At 34.7% G+C, this 23,733-nt stretch overlaps 1 long non-coding RNA gene across 3 annotated transcripts in view; it reads left to right on the forward strand.

Moving 5' to 3' along the window:
* The window catches only part of LOC103880552, a 42,849-nt gene extending 38,391 nt beyond the window's left edge, over positions 1-4,458 (forward strand). For 2 of the 3 annotated variants that reach the window (XR_641656.4, XR_001898313.3), the window contains exon 7: positions 1,154-2,054. This is a non-coding gene — a long non-coding RNA (uncharacterized LOC103880552). Of the gene's footprint in view, positions 1-1,153 lie in introns of all 3 variants that reach the window. The other variant, XR_002519313.2, reaches the window with a different exon arrangement.
* Positions 4,459-23,733: the final 19,275 nt, after the last annotated feature.

Here is a 23,733-nt window from a genome sequence, read left to right on the forward strand (position 1 = left end):
AGTTAGTTAACACATCCATCACTTTACATAGTTACATGTGTGTGATGAGAAAATTTGAGATCCATTCTCTTAGCACATTTAAATTATACAATATAGTATTATTAACCATAATCACTAAACTGTACATTAGATCCCAGAACTTATCTTATAACTGAAAATCTGTACTATTTGACCAGCACTTTCCCACTTCCCCCAACCCCTCAGTCCCTGACAACCACCGTTCTATTCTGTTTCTATGAGTTTGACTTTTTTGAACCCCACAGATGTGAGAGATCTTACGGTATTTATCTTTCTCTTTGACTTATTTTACTGAGCAAAATGCCCTTTAGATTAATCCATGTTGTCACAAATGACAGAATTTCCTTCTTTTTGTGGCTGAATAATATTCCAGTGTATGTGTGTGATATTTTCTTTATCCCGTCATCCGCTGGACACTTACATTGTTTCAATGTCTTGGCTATTGTGAATAATGCTGCAATGAACATGGGAGTGCAACTATCTCTTCGAAATGCTGATTTTGTTTCTTCTGGGTGAATACCCAGAAGTAGGTTTGTTGGATCATATGATAATTTTATTTTTAACTTTTAAAGGAATCTCCATACTGTTCAATATAATGGCTGTACTAATTTATGTTCTCACCAATGGTGCACAGGGGTTCCCTTTTCTCCATATCCTACTCAAAGCAATCTACAGATTCAATGCAATCTGTTTTCTCTCTGTCAACTAAGGGTCCTTCTCAGCTTCTGGAAGCCACCATGGTTTCTTGTTACATAACCTTCTCCATAGACTCTATCATAAAATGGCAGTTTAATTCTTCAAAACCAGTGCTGATGTTTCTATTCCTACAGAGAACTCAGTTTCCCCTTTGAGGGCCTTATTCTGAATAAGTCAGGCCCACCCAAGAACACTTCCCTTTTTATTGACTCAAAAGAAACTGATGTGAGGCCTTAATGACATCTGCAAAAATATCCTTTCATCTTTTCCATATTCTATTGGTCAGAAGTAAGTCACAGGTTCCACCCACGCTTAAGGGAATGGTTATACAGGGTGTGAACACAAGGGCGCAGGAATCATGGGGACTGCCCTAGGGTCCACCAACCACAGTGAGAATCATGTGTTTGTCCTTAACTCTAAAATCCATGTTCTTTTCCAGTAACTGCTGACAATCTGTCGTGTGGAATTTTAGGGGCAGAGGAAATGCTGGTCAGCCAGGGGAAGAACATGAAAGGTATAACAAGAGGGAAGAAGAGGGAACTGGAGAAAGAGAGACATATTCATGCCACGGTGAGCAAGAGAGTCATGCTGGAGCAATGGCTTTATATAAGAAGAGAAGTTTTAGCTCTCTGTTGTCCCATATCCAGCTTACTATGTAAGAAAATTACACAAGTTTTTTTCAATTTCATCTTTTCTTTATGTCAATGAGACACCCGGTTTTTCTTGTCAATCACAGCTCCCTCATGGTGTCCCTCATCCTTCGTGCCTCAACTAAAATGACAAATTCCACTCTCCCACATCAATTTGTTTCTTCCTCCCTTATACTTAGAAGAATAGACCTCATAATTGTAACTCAGAGCTCAGGTGATTGTCTCCCTTAAGATTAGTGTGTGTCCCTAAAACTGTATCCTGGGGTAGTAGAGAACCTTCTCCAATGTCCGCACCGCCACTAAGGGCTTCCTTCTTGGGTCCCCTCTGGCTGAAGGCTCCTTTGAGCTTTTCTGGATTCTACTGTCTATCACATCACCTTCTGCCAGTGCCTTTCCACACATCATTCTGCGGTTACCAAATCTGAGGGCTACTTTAAAGATAGAAGTAAAGCTTTAAATATACAGATGGAAGGTGTTTTCACATGACAAAAATGTACACCATTTGTTTCTAAACATGAAGAACCTCTTAAGATTTTAGTTAGCTTTGCACTACCACTACCACCAGCCCTCACACAATATGATCTCACTGGGTCTTTTTTTTTTTTTTTTTTCCCCATGTCTCTGTCACTTACAGTTTTTCTCCTATTTAGAATCAGAAAGAAAACAACAAAAAGTCATCTGATTTCCTCACACTGAGTGGCTCCCCGTGTGATTCGGGTGTTGTGGACACTTATGTCCTGGTGACTGCACCTCCCAACTCAAGCTGCCTATCATGGTATTTTCCCTAAAATGTTCCCTTCCCAAAATGGAAACCTCATGTTTGTTGTCAAGATAATAAAAGTTGCACATTAGCGGCACATTTATAATCTTGCTAAATCAGAGGTCCTAGAGGATACTTACTTAATTTGTCTTACTCATTTTGGGAATACCCAGTCCCCTGCCATGAGTCTAACAAGCCTTCAATATGCAGATTGTATTGAGCATTAGAAAGATATATTGAAACTTAGCAAGTTTACGTAGAAAATACTATTCAAGTGCAACCTGTGTTTCTTGCTAATTTGCAGGAATTTATGCTTTCTTCTGTTTGCTGGACTTCAGAAACATGGAACTTGAATATTGTATCATAAAATATAGCATCATATTATATCAAACTCCACACTCCTAGACCTACCATCTCAAATACACTGCATCGTGCATCTCCAAACACACCATGTATACACTACATTTACCACTCCAACTGTTTTACTTGCCATGCCAAATACCACATCCTAACAGCACCCACAACAGCCCCGCCTACCATGCCCAACACACCATACTGCACCACAGTGCATAATACACACTATACCACACCCCACCACACACCCCATACCCTATACCTACTATCCCCAACAGAACGTATTACACCACCCACACAGCAGAACATGCTATACAATGCCACTTCTAACATATCATGTATCACATCACATCATACCACATAGCACACCATCCCACAGTTACCATCACAATACACCACACCAAACATACAAAAATAGAAATATGTGGTTCTGGTTCAATCCTGAGTGAAAACAGGGAATGTTAAAAATTTAAAGATGATTCAGTCCTCTATTAGAATGAAACATCACAGAATACTGACCTATATAAAAATTAACATGCACTACATGGGGAAATATGTATGTCCATACTTATAAAACACATGAATACTTATAAGGAAAACTGTAGCTATATAGGGAAACCAGAAAACTGGGATGTGAGAAGGAAAAGGAAAGTTGAGTCCTGATAATTTGTGAATGATCCAGAGTGACTCTTAAGATCATGTGTTGGTCTGTCCCTCAATCACTTTTCTCAGACCAGATAGAATTTGTCATACAATGTAAATATTAACTTATTTATTTTCCAGCCTACTCTGTGAGGACACAAATCAACACCCTTGCTTCTTATTTTCTCAGAATATTACATAGCACCTGGCACACAGTAGGCATTCAAACAGTTTTTATTGAATCATTCCCTTGAACAGAGGGATTAACTTACTATTACTGAAGTCACAAAAGCATAATTTCAAGATACATCTACTATAAGGAAGTCTCTAAAATTAAATAATATTGTTAGGGGACTTTTCAAGCCCTTGCTCCCCCATTCATTTTCATCCGCTTTCAATTTTCATGGGAAATTTTAGAGCATTCAATTTCAAACAGAGTTGTGTAACAGATTTCAAATTAAATAAAAGTAGATTTCCCTATGATTTAAAAGTGGAGTAAGTTTCTAATCAATTATGCTTATATTTCGCTTGGCTTGTCCTTCGCAGCATAGAATTTCTAATGGTGTATAAAGTTGGGAAAACCATAAACAGTCTCTCTGCCATATGCTATCGTTTTCTTTAATTACAGTCTTATTTGGTTTCTTAATGAAGTAAAAATAAAATCCAATATATAAATGTTATGACATTTAAGGATATCTAATTCCTGTTCTCATCCTGTGATTGATTTTCCTTGATGAAGAATTAGAGTGGGTTAAGGCCTTTAAAACCAAATATATTCTAAGCTTCTCAGCACATCAGTTTCCAAATAATTGTATTTTACTTTTTTCAAAGCCATTCAAGTACAGAGCTTTATAGCTCCTGTGAGGCCATCTTTCTGAACATAGGTATCTTCATGAAAATGCAATTAATGTAATTCATCATGCACTTGAATTTGAAAAAGACCGATCCAAACTGCACATTAACTCTGAAGGCAACCACAGTGATTCTTATTTATCATGAAAATATTTTTCCTGTCACCTCATTGTGCTCATTTTTATGAGTTAGCTAATGGAAAATGAGATGGTAAATATTATAAATAAAAATATCTTTAGCATATCCTAAAATTTACAACGCACATTGACTAATATTAAATAGTGATTGTAATTATTTTGCTTTGAACAATCATATATTAGAATATAGACTTAAGAAAGGGGCAGAGCAAGATGGCAGAATAGGACTCTCCCACAATCATCCCCCCATAGAAACATCAATTTTGACAACTATTTACACAGAAAAACACCTTCACAAAAGCTAAGGGAATCAGATAACCAGGTAAGAGATCACAGAACATGGGAATAGCACAGAAATAAGAAAAGATGCATTGAAGAGGGTAGAAATGACAGTTTCCATTACCTATGTTGCCTTTTTCCCAACCCAAGGAAGTACAGTGTAGAGAGAGACAACCTCTGCATGGGAGAAAGAGAGCAAAGTGAGCCAGGACTTTGCCTTAGACTCCAACACTGGGCCCACCACAGTAAAAGCCAGCACCAGATAGACCCACATAGCCCCCGAATACAGGCTGGTACCCACGAACTGAGGCTCCAGATCAGCCCCAGTGCCAGGCTTCAGGCCTGTGCAGTGGACTCAGTCTCAGTCTACACCACTATGAGGCTGACTTCAGTTGCCCTAGAATATGAACATCCCTCAGTAGCAGGCTGGCCACAGTGGATCTCAGCTTCAGGCTAGCCTCAGTAGCCCTAGGCTTCACGCCAGCTCCAGTGGCACCAGGCTTCAGATTCACCCCAGCACAAGACTGGCCCTGAGAACATGGGCTTTAGGCCTGTCCCCAGGAATATAAGCTATAGGTTCACCCAATCAACCATCCGAGTGAATTTGGGTACGAAGATAGCCAGTCCAAGGGCTCCAGCAGCAAGTCTGCCCATGGACCATGGCAGATGCCCTGCCAGAATCTTGAGATAAGCTGATTATTGAAGTGCTTTCCCAGAAAAATTAAGTCTTCAAAAATCGGAATAAGTATCTACCTCTTCATATGTGCTGATATTGACACATAGCCACAAGAATCAAGTATAATGAGGGAAATATGACATTACCAAACTGACAAAATAAAGTGCCAATGATCAACCTTAAAGAAATGGAGATGTATGAACTGCCTGACAAAGAATTTAAATGGCTGCTTTAAGGAAGTTCAGGGAACTTCAAGAAAATAGAGAAACAATTAAGCAAAATGTAGAAAATAAGAAATGGCCAAAATAAGAAATTTAACAGAGAGAATGAAATAATTTTGAAAAACTAAACAGAAAATTTGGAGATGAAAAATACTCCAAACAGATGTTTGAGTACAGTACAGATGTATTGAGATGAACAAAATAAATAGAGCACATCAATAGCAAAATTAATGAAGCAGAAAGAATCTGTGAACTTGAAAACCAGATTATTTGAAAGTACACAATCAGAGGAGAAAAAAGAAAAGGAATTAAGAAGCTTCTGAGATCTCATGCAACAGCATCAAAAGAACAAATTTGGGGTCACAATATTTCAAGAAAGCAAAGAGAAAAAAATGAGTAGAAAGCTTACTTAAAGAAATAATATTAGAAAACTTTCCAAACCTGGAGTAAAGATATAAATATCCATGGGCAGGAAGGTCAAAGGTCTCCAATTAGATTCAATCCAAACAAGACTACACCAAGACATGTTATAATCAAGCTATATAAAATCAAAGACAAAAGGAGGATCCTGAAACAAGAGAAAAGAAGCAAGTTACATATAAAGGAGTGTCAATATGACTAGCAGCGGGTATCTCAGCAGAAATCTACTGAGAACAGACCAGGGAAGAGTGGGATGAAATATTTAAAGTGCTGAAGAAAAAAAAAACTGCCAACTAAGAATACTGCACCCAGCAAAGCTTTTCTTCATAAATGAAGGGGAGACAAAGATTTTCCCAGCCAAATGAAGGCTGAGAGAATTCATCCCCACAAGACCTATCTTATAAGAAATTCCAAAAAAGGTTTTTCAAGCTGAAAGAAAAGGATGCTAATTAGTAACATTAAAACACAAAAGTATAAAACTTACTGGTAAAAATAATTACAAAGTCAAATTCAGAATATTCTAATACTGTAATATTTAGTTTGAAGGTTAAAATAAAAACTATTAAAATAATAACTGCAATAATTTGTTCAGGGGTATGTAATATAAAAAGATATAAATTATGAGATCAAATATATAAATTGTGTGTAGGGTGGTAGAGTAAAAGTATTGAGATTTTTTATATGATCATTAAGTTATTGCCCTAAAAGAACCAGTTATAACGACACAGTGTTTTGTGTAATCCTCATGGTAACCACAAGGCAAAAACCTATAGCAGATTCACAAATGAAAAAAGTAACGAATCAAAGAATACCATTAAAGAAAATCACCTAATTGTAAGGAAAGATAGCAAAAGAGAAAGGAACAAAAAATTCTACAAAACAAACAGGAAACAATTACCAAAATGGCAATAGTGAGTCCTTACTGATCAATAATTACCTTGAATGTAAATGAATTAAATTCTCTAATCAAAAGGCAGAGTGACTCAATGGATTAAAATAAAACAAGACCCAAATATTTTCTGCCTACAAGAGACTGACCTTAACTGCTGGACACACAGACTGGAAGTGAAAGGATAGAGAAAAATATTTTATGCAACTAAAACCTAAAGAGAACAAATGTAGTTATACTTATGTCAGATAAAATGGGCTTTAAGTCAAAAACTATAAAAGAGACAAAAACATCATATTGATTATAAAATGTTAAAGGTATCAATACATCAAGAGGATATAACAATTATCAATATATATGCACCCAATATCAGAATGCCTAAATATGTAAGGCAAATAGTAATAGATCTGAAGGGAGAGACAGACTGTAATACAGTAATGGCAAAAGACCTCAATACCCCGTTTTCACCAATGGACAGATCATCCAGACAGAAAATCAATAAGAAAACCTCAACTTAAGCTACACTTTAGGCCAAATGGTCCTAACAGGCACATCTAGAACATTCCATCCAATAGCAGCAGAATATACATTTCCCTCAAGGGCACTTGGAACTTTCTCTAGGATAAGTAATATTTTAGGCCACAAAACAAGTCTTAACAAATTTAACAAGATTGAAATGATATCAAATATATTTTCTGCACAGTAGTATAGAACTAGAAAACAATAACTGGAGGAATTTTGAAAAATTTACAAATATATGGAAATCAAACAACATGCTCTTAAACAACTGATGGGTCAGAGGAAGAAATTTAAAGGGAAATTTTAAAATATTCTGAGACAGACAAAAATGGGAACACAACATACCAGAAATTATGGGATATAGCAACAGCAGTTCTAAGATGGAAGTTTATTGTGATAAATGCCTACATTAAGGAAAAAAAAACTCAACAACCTAACTTTACACCATAAGGAACTAGAAAAAGAGGAGCAAACTAAGCCCCAAGTTAGCAAAAAGAATTAATATTCAAAATAGATAAGGAAGTCAAATAACTCAATAGAAAAAAGACAAATAACCTGACTTTTTAATGGCAAGGGATCTGACTACACATTTCTCAAAAGACTACATACAAATGGCTGACAGGTATATAAAAAATTCTGAACATCACTAATCATCAGGGAAATGCAAACCAAAATTCCAGTGAGGGATCAAATCTGTTAGAATGGCTGTTATCAAAGAGACGAAAAATAACAAGTGTTGGCAAGGATGTGAACAAAAGGCAACTCTTGCACACTGCTGGTGGGAATATATATTAGTACAACCATTAAAAGAAAAACAGTACAAAGGTTTCTCAAGAAAAGTTAAAAACAACCATATGATCCAGCTATCTTACTTCTGGATATTCAATGTAACTGAAATCACTATTTCAAAGAGATGTCTTCACTCCCATGTTCTTTACAGGATTATTCACAATAATCAAGATATGAAATCAACTTAAGTGTCCATCAACAGATGAATGGAATTTTAAAATGGGATGTTGGGTGGGGGCGGGGTGTGTGTGAGTGTGTGTGTGCATGCATGCATGTATAAAGGAATACTATTCATCCATAGAAGGAAGGGAATTTTGTCTGTTGCAATGACATAGATGAACCTGGAGGACATTATGTTAAGTGAAATAAGCCATGCACAGAAAGATAGATGCCACATGACTTCCCTCATAGATGGAATCTGGAAAAGTCAAACTCATAAAAATGGAGAGTAAAATGTTGGTTGCTACAGGCTGGCAGTTGCGGGGACATGGAATATTTTGGTTAAATAATACAAAATTTCAGTTAGACAGGAGAAACAAGTTGAAGAAATCTATTGTACATCATCATGACTATAGTTACTATAGTTACTAACAAAATATTGTATACTTGAAAATTTCTAAGGCAGTAGGTTTTAAGTGTTCTCACCACACACAAAAAAATGATAAGTATGTGAGTGAGGTAATACATATATTAAATGACTTGATTTAGCCATTTCACAATGTATATACATATTAAGGCATTACATTGTATACCATAAATATTACAATTTTTACTTGTTAACTCAAAAATAAATTTTGAAAAGTTGAGCTTTTGAAAAGATTAGCAATATTGACAAATCTTTATCAAGAAAGACTAAAAGTAAGAAAAACAGAAAAAGCACAGAAATTGCCAAAGTTAGAAATGAAAGTGGGAGCTTCACCAATTATCCTACAGAAATTGATAGGATTTATAAGAAATATTATGAACAGCTTTATGGAAACAAATCAGGTAACTTAGACGAAATGAACAAACTTCAAGAAACTTAAAGTAAAATGAATAAATTATTAAAATTGACTCAGGAAGAAATAGAAAATGTGAATATGTCTATAATAACTACAGAAATCAAATTAATAATTTAAAAATCTTCCAACAAAGAAAAATATAGGAACAGATGGCTTCACTGTTTAAGTCAATCAAGCATTTAAAAAAAAGAAATAATGGCAATTCTTTATAAAATATTCTAAAAATAAAGAAAATAACACTTCCCAACTCATTTTACGAAGGCAGTATTGCCCTGATACCAAAACACACAACGACATCACAAAAATGGAAACTACAGACAGATATTCCTAATAAATATACATGTAAAATACTTCAACAGAATAATAGCAAACGGAACCAAAAACATATAAAAAAGAATTGCACATGAAGATCAAGCTGGATTTATTCTAGAAATGAAGGGTTGCTTTTATATCTGAAAACCATTTACTGTAATGCACCATATTAACTGAGTAAAGAACAAAAAATACCCGATCACTTCAATACATGCAGAAAAAAAATTTGACAAAATCCAACAGCTATTTATAATGAAAAATCTTGACAAACTATGAATAAAAGATAATTTCCTCAACTTGGTAAAGGGAATCTATGAAAAACCTGCAGCTGACATCATACTTAAATTTTTTTTTTTTTTTTTTTAGAGACAGAGTCTCTCATTCTGTCGCCCAGACTGGAGTGCAGTGGCGTGATCTCAGCTCACCACAACCTCCGCCTCCCGGGATAAAGCGATTCTCCTGTCTCAGCCTTTCGAGTAGCTGGGATTACAGGTGCCCACCACCATGCCCTACTAATTTTTGTATTTTTAGTAGAGACAAGGTTTCACCATGTTGGCCAGGCTGGTCTCGAACTCCTAACCTCAGATGATCCACCCGCCTTGGCCTCCCAAACTGCTAAGATTGAATTTTCCCCCTAATATGAAGGAGGCAGGGCTGTTCACTCCAACATCATACACACAAATTAACCCCACATGGATCACAGCCTAAAAGGAAAGAGCTAAGACTACAAAGTTTTTAAATAAAATGTAGAAGAAAAGATAGGAGAAAATATCTATCATTTTGGTTGTATAAAACTTTCTTAGACACAAAGCGAGAAGCACCATCTATAATCTTTTTAAATGAATAAGTTGGATTATGCCAAAATTAAAAATGTTTGTGCTTTAAAAGACACTATTAAGAAAAAAAAAAAAAAAGACCACCTTCAGACTAGGAGAAATTATTTTCAAATCATCTTGTAAAGGATTCATACCAATAAAATATAAAGAATTCTTAAAACCAAGAAGAAAATAATCTAATTAAAATGAGTGAAAGTATAGATTAGACATTTACCAAAAAAGATACATGAATGTTTAATAAGCACATAAAAGACAGTCAACATTATTAGTCATTAGGGAAATGTAAGTGGGTACCACAATGTAATACCACATCATACTGACAAGAATGGCTATAACAAAGAAAGCAGACAATAACAAATTTTCTAAAAGATTGTGGAGACAATGGAAATACACATTTCTGGTGGGGTAATTAAAATGATATTACTGCTTCAGAAAACACTTTGGTGATTTCTTAAAAATTTAAATATAAATGTCTCATATAATCTATCAATTTCACTTCTAGGTATCTATTCAAGACAAATGAAAGCATATGTCTATACAAAGATTTGTAACTGAATGCTTCTAGCAGCATTGTTCATCATAGTCAAAAACTGGAAAAAAAAAACACATGCCCATCTACTAGTGAATGGATAAATAAAATGTGGTACATTCATGCCGTAGAATACTATGTAGCAATAACAATTAATTAACTACTCCTGCATGCAAAACATAAACTTCAAAAATATTATGCTAAGTGAAAAAAGCTAGACACAGAAGATCAGAAGATCACACATTATATACTTCCAGTCATATAAAATGTCCAGAAAAGAAAATCTATAGAGAAAAAAAAGCAGGTTGTTGTTTTCCTGGGGCTAGTAGTGAAACTTGAGATTGACTTCAGATAGGCATGAGGAATCTTTTTGGAGAGACAGAAATAATGAAATTGTGAAGCTACTTGCAGAACTCTGTAAATTTATTAAAATTATTGTGTACTTAAAATGGGTAAAATTTATGGTATATAAATTAAATGAGTAATTCTGTTTAAAAATTCATATAGGTAGTAACTTGCAAATCTAGGCATTTTTGTCTTCACAGTCTAAGTTACACTATGTGGTTTCTCTCATGAAAGGTACTTTTATCCTTGGACTATTTAGGGATGTAGTAGAAATGCTTAAAGACGAATTCCTAGCTAACGGCCAGAAGTGGGATAATAAATATAAATTAGACTGAGGCAGGAGAATTGCTTGAACCCGGGAGGCAGAGGTTGCAGTGAACTGAGATCACGCCATTGCACTCCTGCCTGGATGACAGAGCAAGACCTCCATCTCAAGAAAGAAAGAAGAAAAGAAAGAAAGAAAAAGAAAGAAAGGAAAAGAAAGGAAGGAAGGAAGGAAGGAAGGAAGGAAGGAAGGAAGGAAGGAAGGAAGGAAGGAAGGAAGGAAGGAAGGAAGGAAGGAAGGAAGGAAGGAAGGAAGGAGAAAGAAAGAAAAAGGAAGGAAGGAAGGAAGGAAGGATTAAATCAGACTTACAGTAAAACTTTTATTATTACATAGTCATAAGTCTATATTGGGAAACAATGCCAAGAAAAGAAAAAATTGGTTGAGATAAGATTACTGATCCAAGATACAATATATAATTTTTGCAAAACACCAACAGCTATTAGAAGCATTTTTTTGCTCAGGGATGCTAATAAACACTGTCAGGTTTTTATCAACAGAAGTATCAATTAGGCATATATTAGAGAATTTGCTAGAAATTCTTGTCTGCTTTGGACATTAACCAGGCAAACTCTATTTTATTTCCAGCTTATGCTGAAATACAAATTAGGTCTGATTGAATAACACTAAATTGGAAAGCATAGTTTATAACTTTCAAAATCATATTTAGCCTTCTTAATACGTCCCTAGAGCAAATTCCCTTCAGGGCATATTAAATTTATATGGCATTATATAACAGTTGTGAATTGCAGGCAACACATATTAGTAACAGAGAAAAAAGCTAGACACCATATTGAAATCAAGCTACATGAGATATGTTTCCTCTATTTTCAGAAACTAGTATCATTTTTTGTTTATTCAAAGGGTACTGAAATTACTTAAATGTATATAAGCCAACTGCCTATGTTTATTTGAAAACCTGTCCTTTAAAAATAGAAATTCTTATAGGGCATATGTTTCTCAGTCTCTTCATTTTAATATTTTCCTTTATACCTACTCATGTTTAATAATCAAGATACAACAAACCAAAAAATTATGCAGAATACTTGATACTGAAACATTAAATTGAATTAGAATTACTATACCACATTCAATAGAGTAGAATTAAAGTGTAAATTAGTTTGGTTAAAGATAAACAAAACTGTTTCCTATCTCAGAACAAGGCTATTTTGAAATAAAAATAGTAAACATTCTTAGTAATGCATATTTACACGTATAAAGTCGATAAACTTGATGTGTGTTTAAAATATGGCACAGAATTTTATAAAATTTAACAGACAGTATGTGATAGTAAGCTGTAGAAAAGAGGAAAATATATTAGATTTTTATCATGTTGGAAGATGACAATAACATGTCTGGAGACTAGAACTAGGACTTCGTTTCAAAAATAATTTCTCTTGATATGATGCCTACATGTTGCATTACCTATAATAGAGATTTCACTTATCTTTATTTTTCTATTCCATGACTAAGGTGACATGATTTTTCAGAAAATTCTTATTTTATAGTCCTTTAGGTAAATCTGAGTGAGATGTGTTAAACTACTAAATGTAAAAAATTAGACTATTTAGTAATATCTTCTCACTCACCATTTACTGTGATTCTTTTGACAGGCAAATAATAAAATATCTTTGATGTTATCTTTCAGCATTGGTCTGAGTACATGCAATGGTTAACCTAGGTTTTGCTTTAACAATGGGAACCATTTCTTTCTACATGGCAGGGATCTATAATTTGTGTGCAGATAAATCATCAAAGAATCTATTGGGGACATTTGTCAGACACTGGTGATAAAACCCTCATATAGCCCTATTGATCTTAGAACTAAAGCGTCCTTGAGACATGCACTTATACCAGATAATAGAAGTATACAGAATAAGTATGGTTCTTGAACTAAACAATCAAATAATACCATGCAGCACATAGACAGGTATAATCCTGAGTTGCACATTTATCACAGCTGATATTCTTGCTGCTGCCATTGCTCTGAACTGCATTTACCACATCTATAAAATGGAAAACCTTACTGAAATTCAAAGTTTTCTTCAGGTTCAATATTAAATGATCTTTTTAAAAAGATCACTAATCTTTAAGCACATAAAATTAAGTAGACGTAAGTCAGAAGTTTGATGAACAGTTACAGGTAGATGAGTTGATGAAAATTTTCACGAGTACCTAAACATCTTTACCTCATAGATTTAAGAATAAGAACTTAAGGCCGGGAATGGTGGCTCACACCTACAATCCCAGCGCTTTGGGAGGCTGAGGCAGGTGGATCACCTGAGGTTGGGAGTTCGAGACCAGCCTGGCCAACATGGTGAAACCCCGCCTCTACTAAAAACACAAAATTAGCCGGGCATTGTGGCACATGCCTGTAATCCCAGCTACCTGCGAGGCTGAGGCAGGAGAATCGCTTGAACCCGGGAGGTGGAGGTTGTGGTGAGGCAAGATCATGCCATTGCATCCAACCTGGGCGAAAAGAGTGAAATGCTGTCTCAAAGAAAAAAAAAAAAAAGAATAAGAACTTAAAATAGAATTATACTTGTATACATTTGTTTAAGAAATAATTTTCTAGAATTTCTTTTATAAATTAAGAAAAAAATAGGAATTCTGGTTTTGGTAATGCCCAACCTTACTTTGAGAATAACTTTCTAACTAAGAACAACAAGAAAAAGAAAAAAACAAAAACAAGTTTAAAATGTATGTGTGAAAGTATCAAAGAGTTTATGGGACAACAAAAATCACAGGGTGAAAGTCCAGCATAAAAAATCCAGTGAGATGAACTCAGCATTTAAGGCCATGTTTATCATAGAAACTGATGCTGATTTTAGAAATGGCTGAGAGGCTGAAAAGATTGACAAGTCTTTTTGACAGATTTACAAGTCTAAGAGTTCAAAAAATAAAGTTAACTTGTTGTCAAGTAGAAAGGGCTTTGGAAAATCACAAAGTCTATGACTCGGAAACCAAAAGGACCATACCATAGAAGGAGGTAAGCTGGGGATACACCAGTCTTCAGAAGACCAGTGATTGCTAACGGCCCTACTTTCCATTGAAAGCAAACTTAAAAGAGCTCTGGGAAAAAGGGTACATTTCTCTAGGGCTCAAATAATTTTGACAATTTCTTATTCACAATATCCAGCACTGAATAAAAATAAAAGTCACTACAAGCAGATGTTATTAAATGACAAAACCAAGGAAACAACAGAGAACATAACAGATCCAAAAATCAGGTAGTACAGTTATCCCAAACTTTAAAATAATTCTTCATAAGGATACAGAAGTCAGATTGAGAACATTATCATAGAACGGTAAGCCATAAAAAGATGCAAATGGAATGTATTCAATGGAAAAAATCAATAATTGAAAATAAAAACAACGAACGTGTTTAACAGCAGATTATACATGGCCAAAGAGAAAATTAATTACCTGTAATACAGGAAAGAAGAAAACGGCCAAACTAATTAATAGAGGAAAAAAGAAAAAAATCTAAGGCTCATGGGATGAAAGAAGTTGATATGTTATTGGAGAACTCAAGGTGAGAATAGAAAGAAGAAACAGAAAAAAAGAAACTGGCTGAGAATTTTCCAAAAGTGACAAAAGACATCAAACCACAAATTCAAGAAGCTAAAGGAAAGAAAAGACAGATTGAAAAGGAATTATAGACAGGCCATATTTTAACTTTTGAAAATCAAGTAAAAACAGAAAACTTTTTTCTTTTTTTTTATTATACTTCAAGTTCTGGGGTACATATGCAGAACTTGCAGTTTTGTTATGTAGGTATACACCATGTGCCATGGTGGTTTGCTGTACCCATCAACTTGTCATCTACATTAGGTATTTCTCCTAATGCTATCCCTCCCCTAGTCCCCACTCCCTGACAGACCCCAGTGTGTGACCTTCCCCTCCCTGTGTCCATGTGTTCTCATTGTTCAACTCCCACTTATGAGTGAGGACAAGCGGTGTTTGGTTTTCTGTTCTTGTGTTAGTTTGCTGAGAATGATGGTTTCCAACTTCATCCATGTCCCTAAAAAGGAAAAACTTCAAAGTATCCAGAGGGAATAAAACACCGTAACTTCAAGGAACCAATGATAAGTCTGGCAATAGACTTCTCAACAGAAACTATGATGGCAAGAAGACAGAGAATTAAATCTACAAAATAATGTAAGAAAATGAATGCCAAGAAGGAATTCTATTCTGAGTGAAAACACAAAATATGGGGTGAATCTAAATGAATGTAGACTGTATAAAATATTAACAATAAAGCAATATGAAGTTTAAACTATATAACGTGAAGAATTAAAATACCTGAAAACAGTAACATATCAAGTTAGTATATTCTAAGAATATTGTTTTCTCTGGAAAGTAGGGAAAAGTTTTATCTGTGTTAACTTTCATAAGTCAATTATATATGTGGCATGACCTGCATCTTTAGAGAAATCACTAAAATAATTTTCAAGGAATGTATAACAAAAAATTATAGAGAGGAAAGGCATAATAAAATATAGATTTTAACTTATGGTACGGGAAGAAGAACAGGGAAGGGATAGAAAATTCAACAGTAATTTAAACTTAAAAATTTAAATAATAATAATAGCATTATGTATGTGGATTGCCAGACTGAATGATAGAATAAATTCCAACTACATCTATTTGGAAGAGACACACCTTAAATATAAGAACACAGAAAGTAAAATGACAGAAAAATTTACATTATAAATACATTAAATAATAGGAAGCTGGAAAATGCTTTCATATAACTTGAGGTAAAGAAGAACACTTCATATTGGTAAAAAGTTTAATTCACAAGAAAGATGGAATAATTCTAAATTTGTATATAATTAATATGTAAAAAAATGTAACTTGCAAAATTATACAACTAAAAGGAAAAATAAAAATCTATCATTAACGTGTGATATTTTAATTGATCCTAGTGTCTGTTTTAAAAAGCAAACAAAAATTGGTAATGACATGAAAGAACTGAACAACAGTAAGAAGAAAAAATAAGGTAAATTGACATAACTTTTACATACTGAATACGATACCTCTAAACTTTGAAGTGTATCTATCTTTTCCCATTTACCAAACGATTCACTTAAAAAAATCATATCTTGAGATATAAAACAATGCCTAAACACTCTGAGAACTGATGACATATACTATATAATCCTGTACCATGAGTAATTAGGTTAGAACTTAGTCAAAAACAAACAAATCAGAAAACTCCCTCTTAACATAAGAACTTCCTATTTAAATTATAGGTTCAGGGGGAATTATAATTTAAATTCAAACGTATTTTAAAATAATCTATATGATACTTTTAAAACATGGCCTCAAATTCCTTTGTCACCTCTGTCATTAAGAAGTGAGCTCCATATACCTTGCCCTTGAATTTGGACTCTGTGCTTTACCAATAGAAGAAGGAAAATGGGCTATGCCAGTATCCGGCCACTTTCTGTTTTCTTTGGACACTCACTCTTGGATTCTAAACACCATGCTGTAAAGCAAGTGGGGCAGCCATTACCAAACTCATGTAAAGAAGCCCACTCAGAGGGCAGCAAAAGCCCCAGTTTGAGTGAACCATCCTAAAAGTAGAATCTGCCGCCACACAAGTCATCCTGACCAATGCCACACACAGCATAGACAAGATTTCCTTATCAAGTCTGACCAAACAGCAGGCTCATGAGCTAAATAAATGATAGACGCAGAAACCAGAAACAATTTGCTAACGGCACAATATGACTGAGGAAGCAAGTCTGGAAAAGCGGAAGAGTATGCATTTCACTTGTTCAGCAATTTATTGAACCAGAATCTAAAAAGAAGATCCTGTTTTAGTAGATGGCCTTACAAAACATAGTCTCCCATCAACGGCTGAGATGCTAAAATTATGTCTTACATAGTTTGCTTTTTAGCTCAAATACCAAATGTGTTTAAGGATGACAGGGTAATTGATGGCACCTGATTGCTTGCTTTCTTCCAAGAATTCATAGACACTGTTTCTGTGCTATAACTTTGTATGAGCAGATTGAAGGCCATATAACTCACCTCAAGAATAACCTGAAACAATGACATAAAAGTTAGAATTCTCAATTTTCTCACATATGCAAGTGAATATGCAATTCAACTCTTCCAAAGGGGGAAAGAAAAAAGAGAAGAGAGGACTTGGGGAAAAAGAAACTAGAACTGAATAATGTAAGTGAGATACTTTCATAGACTGTGAGCTAAAGTCATTGATCCCATACATAGAATTTCTGTCGTCATTAAAAAAACAGACAGAAATGATTAAAAATCGATAGAAGGAAAACAAGCCCAGATTTGTAATGTCTATCCTGGACTTCCACATTTTAAAGATGGAGTTTGACAGATTATGATAAAAAGTCTTCTAAGAATTAAACAGAGAGGCTAGAAAGCAAATGGAAAAGAAAATGGCAATATGGCAAAGCCTTGGATCAGATCCCAGGCCCTCAAAATCAGAAGACGATGATTTTCAGCCGAGTTATTCCTAATTACAAACCAGTGCAAGTGAAGAATACAGGTATGAAAGAATGAGATGACAATTTTTCATTACCATTCCAAGGTGAAGAGGTGGGCTGTTCTATCTTAGCAGCAGTCAATTGATAAATTCTATGTCTATTTCACTATCACAGAGTTAGTTCTGCAACATTTCATAACTGCCAGTTTGGTCTTCAGACTATAGAAACCCCCAAATCTCTGTCTAAAAGTCTAAACACTTTCAGGATTTGTAATTCTTGGTTAGATATTATATTTCTCTCTGAAACGGAAAAATGCATCGTGGCTTTTTAAAATTTCTTCCATTTCCATTTGACATACTCATTCTCCCAATACTTTAGGCTGAAAGTAAATGGAATTTATTCTAAATGTTTAAAAATATACACAGGCACTTCTTGCATCTCAGTTAAGGAAAGGAAGCTATGTTGCTTACAGTCACATGCTATCTATGGATAGATTCGCTTGGCTTCTCTAGTTGTGATCTCGCCTCACTGCAACCTCCACCACCAGCATTCAAGTGATTCTCCTGCCTCAGCCTCCTGAGTGTCTGGGATTACAGGCATGAGCCACCACATCCAGTTAATTTTGTGTATTTTTCATAGATGGGGTTTTGCCATAATAGCCAGGCTGGTCTCGAACTCCTGGCCTCAAGCAATCCACCCGCCTCAGCCTCCCAAAGTGAGGGGATTACTCACTTTGTAAGTGAGCGTGAGCCACCACTCCTGGCCAAATATGTTCTGTTCATCAGTGCACTTTATTCTTTTTGCTAATCATACTGGTCAATGTTCATAACATGAAAGTTCATGTCTTGTAGACCATTCGTTAGAGCGCTTGTCCCTGCTTCTCCAATCGGGTACATGCTTACTAAGAATGTATGAGGCTGTTTCTTATGTTTTAAGCTAATTGTGCTTAATATGTCTATGAAGTGTAATTCAATTATAATAAAAATAATAAATATGAAGGAAAGATAATAATTGTTTCTTCTAAGAAAATTAATTTGAATGCTTTGGAAAGGTACATAATTTAAACATGCTTTTGACTGAGGCATGAATGAGAGTCCAAGAAAAGTTTAGGAACATAATTAAAAAGATTTTGCCAGGTCCAGGGGCTCACATCTGTAATCTCAGCACTTCGGGAGGCTGAGGCAGGAGGATCACTTGAGGTCAGGAGTTTGAGACGAGCTTGGGCAACATCGTGAAACTCCGTCTCTACAAAAACTGGAAAATAAATAGTAGCAGGGCACAGCAGTGCACACCTGTAGTCCCAGCTACTTTGGAGGCTAATGCAGGAAGATCACTTGAGCACAGGAGTTCAAAGCTGTAGTGAGCTATGATTATGCCACTGAACTCCAGCCTGAATGACCGCATCTCAAAAAAGAAACAAAAATCAATCAATCAATCAATAACTTTTTTAAAAACTTGCACCTAGATGGCTACAAAGGTTTTTTCATCTTACTTTACAAAAAAAAAAAACAAAAAAAACGCCATAGAGGGAAGTGGTGGAAAGGGGGAGTGTTGTTTAATGGGAATATAGCTTCAGATTTACAGGATGAAAAATTTCTGGAGATCTGTTTCACAATAATGTGAATATACCTAACACTATTGAACTGTACACTTAAAAAATGCCAAGCTAGTTATCATGGATGATAGAGTTATAAGCATATTTTTCCTAAGAACTGCAATTAAACATTGCCCTTTTTAAAAAATTGGTTTCACGTCAAAAGACGTACAAGGAAATAATGCGTATTCACGTGTTGAGTGAATATCAAACATTAAATTCATAGGAGTGATAATTTTTATGATTTTCCACTTTAACCAGACCAATTTTGTTCATACGTTGGTGGTGAATATTATTGTATATAAATACTTGTGGTTATTAAATCTAAGAAGGGGAGTCTTTCTCAACTTTCATGTTGGCATTTTAAAATAATGTTTCTTGGGTAGAATCCTAGAGAACCAAGGCAGGGCTTTCAGACCTGTCATGGTGGGGATAAAGATGGGAGAGGGCATCTAAGAGTTGGCAAGAGGGTATAAGTCAGTGGGTTAAAGAGTATACAAAAGACCCCAGGACCCCAAATCCGGGACTCTAAATTCTTCTCCAGTGAAAAACTCTTGGATTTCATTAGTTATATGTTGTGTTCCTGCAGAGTTCACATGAAAATGAATGGTTCTATGGATTTTAAGTTAGAGAAATATGGTTTCAGATAGCAAAAGACAAGGAGAAGGAAGTAACTTTTACTGTGTGCTTATGATGTGCCAGGAACTATCCTAGACCTTTTAAAAATATAGACAGTGTTTTTATTTCATCTTCACAGCAAATTTAAGAGAGAGCTATTATTATCTAATTTTATTGAGAGAAAATTTTGCCTCAAATACATTAATTAATTCAGGCAAAAATCACATTGCTTGTAATAAAAGTCAGGTATTTTTTCAAATCCCTTTTGTTTCAACTTTACCTAGCAGGTCCCTTTGTCTCACATACGTCAATTATGTGTTCGTGTCACAAATTATCACAGAGGTGTGTGTGTATATATATATAAACACACACATATATATATGAATATGTTTTCTTAGAACACCATATGTCATTAGCATTTTATTTTCAAAAAGCATTCAGCATTGGGAAGAAGCAGTAACCCAATTACGACTTTAAATAAATGTGAAAGCAATAGTCCGAGGCAGGTTATTCAATGTGTCAACAGAAATATTTTAATGAACTGCCCAGGGAAATTCAGAAGCAGAATCAAAGAGTGGTGATACTCTCGTTTGAACTTAAGGCTAAGTTGCATTGCATTAAATTTTCAATTCTCAGACTCATATTATAAAGGGACTTAGTGTAAAGAAAAGCACTGAGAAATTTGGACCATAGCACCTTAACACCTCCACCCATGAAAGGTACAAGCCAAAAAGAGCTTGGACCATGTATAATTCTGCACAGTTCATTGTACTTGTTCCGAAACAGATCATCTTGAAGAAACAAGTTCACAGCAAAGTCAGAAGAAAGCATCTATGTTTCTAGCTAGGAAATCGATTATTTCAGCTAAAGGAAACTCAGATATTCATTTCACCACAATAAATTTACACAAAAACAAAGATACCACTCTTTACAATTTAGCTGTCATATGAGCAAGAAAGTTGATTCCTTTTTTTTGACTCCATGAAGATGAAAGTTTGAGTGCAAAAAATAATGTGTTGGAATCCCTGATACAAGTTCCATGATACTCAGTTTGTTGATTCTACTTCAAGTTTTTATAGCCATGCACACAGTTTGGTCATAAAAATTCTCATACACATTATATTTTTATGAATTAATTATTCAGAGACATAACTCTTAGAATTTAATAAGCTTATGATTTTCCTCTCTTGGACAAATTATAGAATCACATTTCTGCTTCAACTTATCTCCACTTTTCTATCATCTGAGAACGCTCAACTCTTGAATAAAATTTGAAGTAACAAACAAATATAAAAGACACAATGCAACAAAAAGTAGTCACATGATCCTTAAATTGCCTTTACTATATTGCTGTGCAATCAAGGGCAAGACTTTTCTTTGTTCTGATACGCACTGAATAACAATACAGATATGTGATCTTCACATTACTATGATTAGAAAGAGGGGAGGGGGAAAGACAATCTCAAATCAATTTTACATTAAAGCAAAGAATTTTGGGCAGTATTGCTTTCCCTTGCAATCTCTGTAGGCACCAACAAATCACCACTTGTGGTGGGGGGAGAAGGTGTTTTATGGAAAAAAATAGCTTTTTCAAAGGCTGTTTATTGCTTTAAATGTTGTTTAAAAGCTTTTTAAAAAGCAGTTTTTTTTCTTCTCCTTAGGCATCAACAGGGGATAATTGCCTTAACACGCTTTTAAATAACCCTGTTTAAGACACATAGGAGCATCAAAAGCCTCTGCTTAGAAAACTTTTTACTTAACTGGATTGTGTGGGAGTGGAACTGGGGTCAGCCATAGAAACTCTCTCTACAAATAATGACACTCTGAATTTTCCTACAGGATGATTTATTTTATTTTTTTTTTAATTTTCATACAGCAAAATGGAATTCTTTGCGTACATGTCTATGAACGTTAACACGTGCATAGATTCAGGTAACCACCGTGATGAACAGGATACAGATAAGTCTATCACCCCAGAAAAAAATCTCTGTGATATTCCTTTGGAATCACACCCTTCTCCTCTCAAACTCTAGCAACCGTTGATCCATTCATCATTACACCTTTGTCTCTGAGAAAGTCATACAATGAGTAACATGTTTCGTTTGTGGCTAGGAAGATGACTGACCTGAGAGCTGAAGTGTGACTTACGATTTTTTTCTGCATAGAAGATGAACGGAGGCAATGAAATCAGCTGTGAAATATGAAACTCTTGAGCCCTCTGTGGCAGTTGCTCACCCAATGTGCTTTAGAGTCTCTAAGCCAGGCAGTTTGCAGGTTCCAGAAGTATATATGCCACCTGGGCAAATCAGAATGGATAAGGTCCTTCTACAGAGGGAGACCATTCAAATCCTGCAATGGCTGCAAGTTGTGATATCAGGACTAGAAGCACCAACTCCTCTTCTTTTCAATAACTATTGTTTTATTAAGTAGAATAAATTCTTGGGTATTTTTGTCACCCCAAAAGTTAACTGGGTCCTCTTTTATCTACAGCAAGCCGGGGCATGTTATAGCATCACACAGATGTGAAAGAAGAGAATTAAGCAGCTTCATCTTAAAGCTGAAATCTAAATTTCCATCTCCCTTAAATATAGCTGACCTTAAGGTTTATTAGTTTTACATTTCATTTTGAGAGACTTTAAGAAATTATATACATTTAAATTAAGAAAAAATATTCAACTATTTTTAACATAATGAAAGAGCTGCTCGGGTCAGTTTAATAGTATTTTATGACTTGAAACTATAAATGTTTTGAGGTCTGTTTGAAATGGCTTCCAGAAAAATTTAATAGTGTAATAATTTCAACTAGATTGTATGAATTTTAGGATTTTAAAGTGTCTCACATTTGCTGTTTTAGATTGTGCTAGGATGAGCAGATGTTCAACAATTTGAAGTCTGTTTAGAATCTTCCTACCTGCTGGGTTTAATTTCAGAAGCAAGCACCGTTCTTGAAAATAGACAAATGTTATTTGTTCTTTTATCCGTGCCCCACGTTGCACTAACTTTCATCATTTTGAGCTCTGTTTATGGCAGGTCATTTCTAGTCTACATAAAACCTAATTGTAATCCTTAGAAGGAATGGGTAAATTTTGCTTCTGCATCTGTTAAATGAAATATTACAAAATCATTTGCGATATACAGAGAGAACATATTGATGGGTGATTCTGAGTTGAGAACAAAAACCCACAGATTTTCCAACTGTATTAAAAGAATACAAAGACGATAGGAAAAGTGTTTATTCACCTTCTTTACAGGCTTGTAAAATATCAAATAAAATTATTTTATATTAATTTTTGATATATTAAATACAAGTGTATTCTAATTTTCTATGCTTAGATTTTTAAAATAATTTCTATGGACACATTCATATTTACAATGAGTGATGACAGTTTTTCTCCTCATTGTCCTGATTCTGTTCACTTTATTTTCGCATTATTGAATTAGTTCAGCCCGCCAGTATCACGTTGAATAGAAATAATGAGTAATGAGAAGAGACTTTCTTGTTTTATTCTCTTTCTCAGAATAAAAGCATTCACTGTTTGAACATTAGTGGTTATTTAGAATTTTGCAGACTCTATCTTATTAAGGAAGTTTCCTTCTATTGATAGTATGCTAAATGTTCTAAACATAAAAGAGTAGGGAACTATCACATGATTTTTATTCATCCATTGAGTAAAAACTTGACATTTCTAATTTATCCTGTTAATGTTCGAATTCTATTTATTGATTTAAGAATGCTAAATCAATTTGCATTCCTGGAATGAACCTCACTTGTTCATGATATGTTATGTTAAATGTAATGATATA

Source organism: Papio anubis, chromosome 18 (genome assembly GCF_008728515.1).
Source record: "Papio anubis isolate 15944 chromosome 18, Panubis1.0, whole genome shotgun sequence".
NCBI lineage: Eukaryota > Metazoa > Chordata > Mammalia > Primates > Cercopithecidae > Papio > Papio anubis.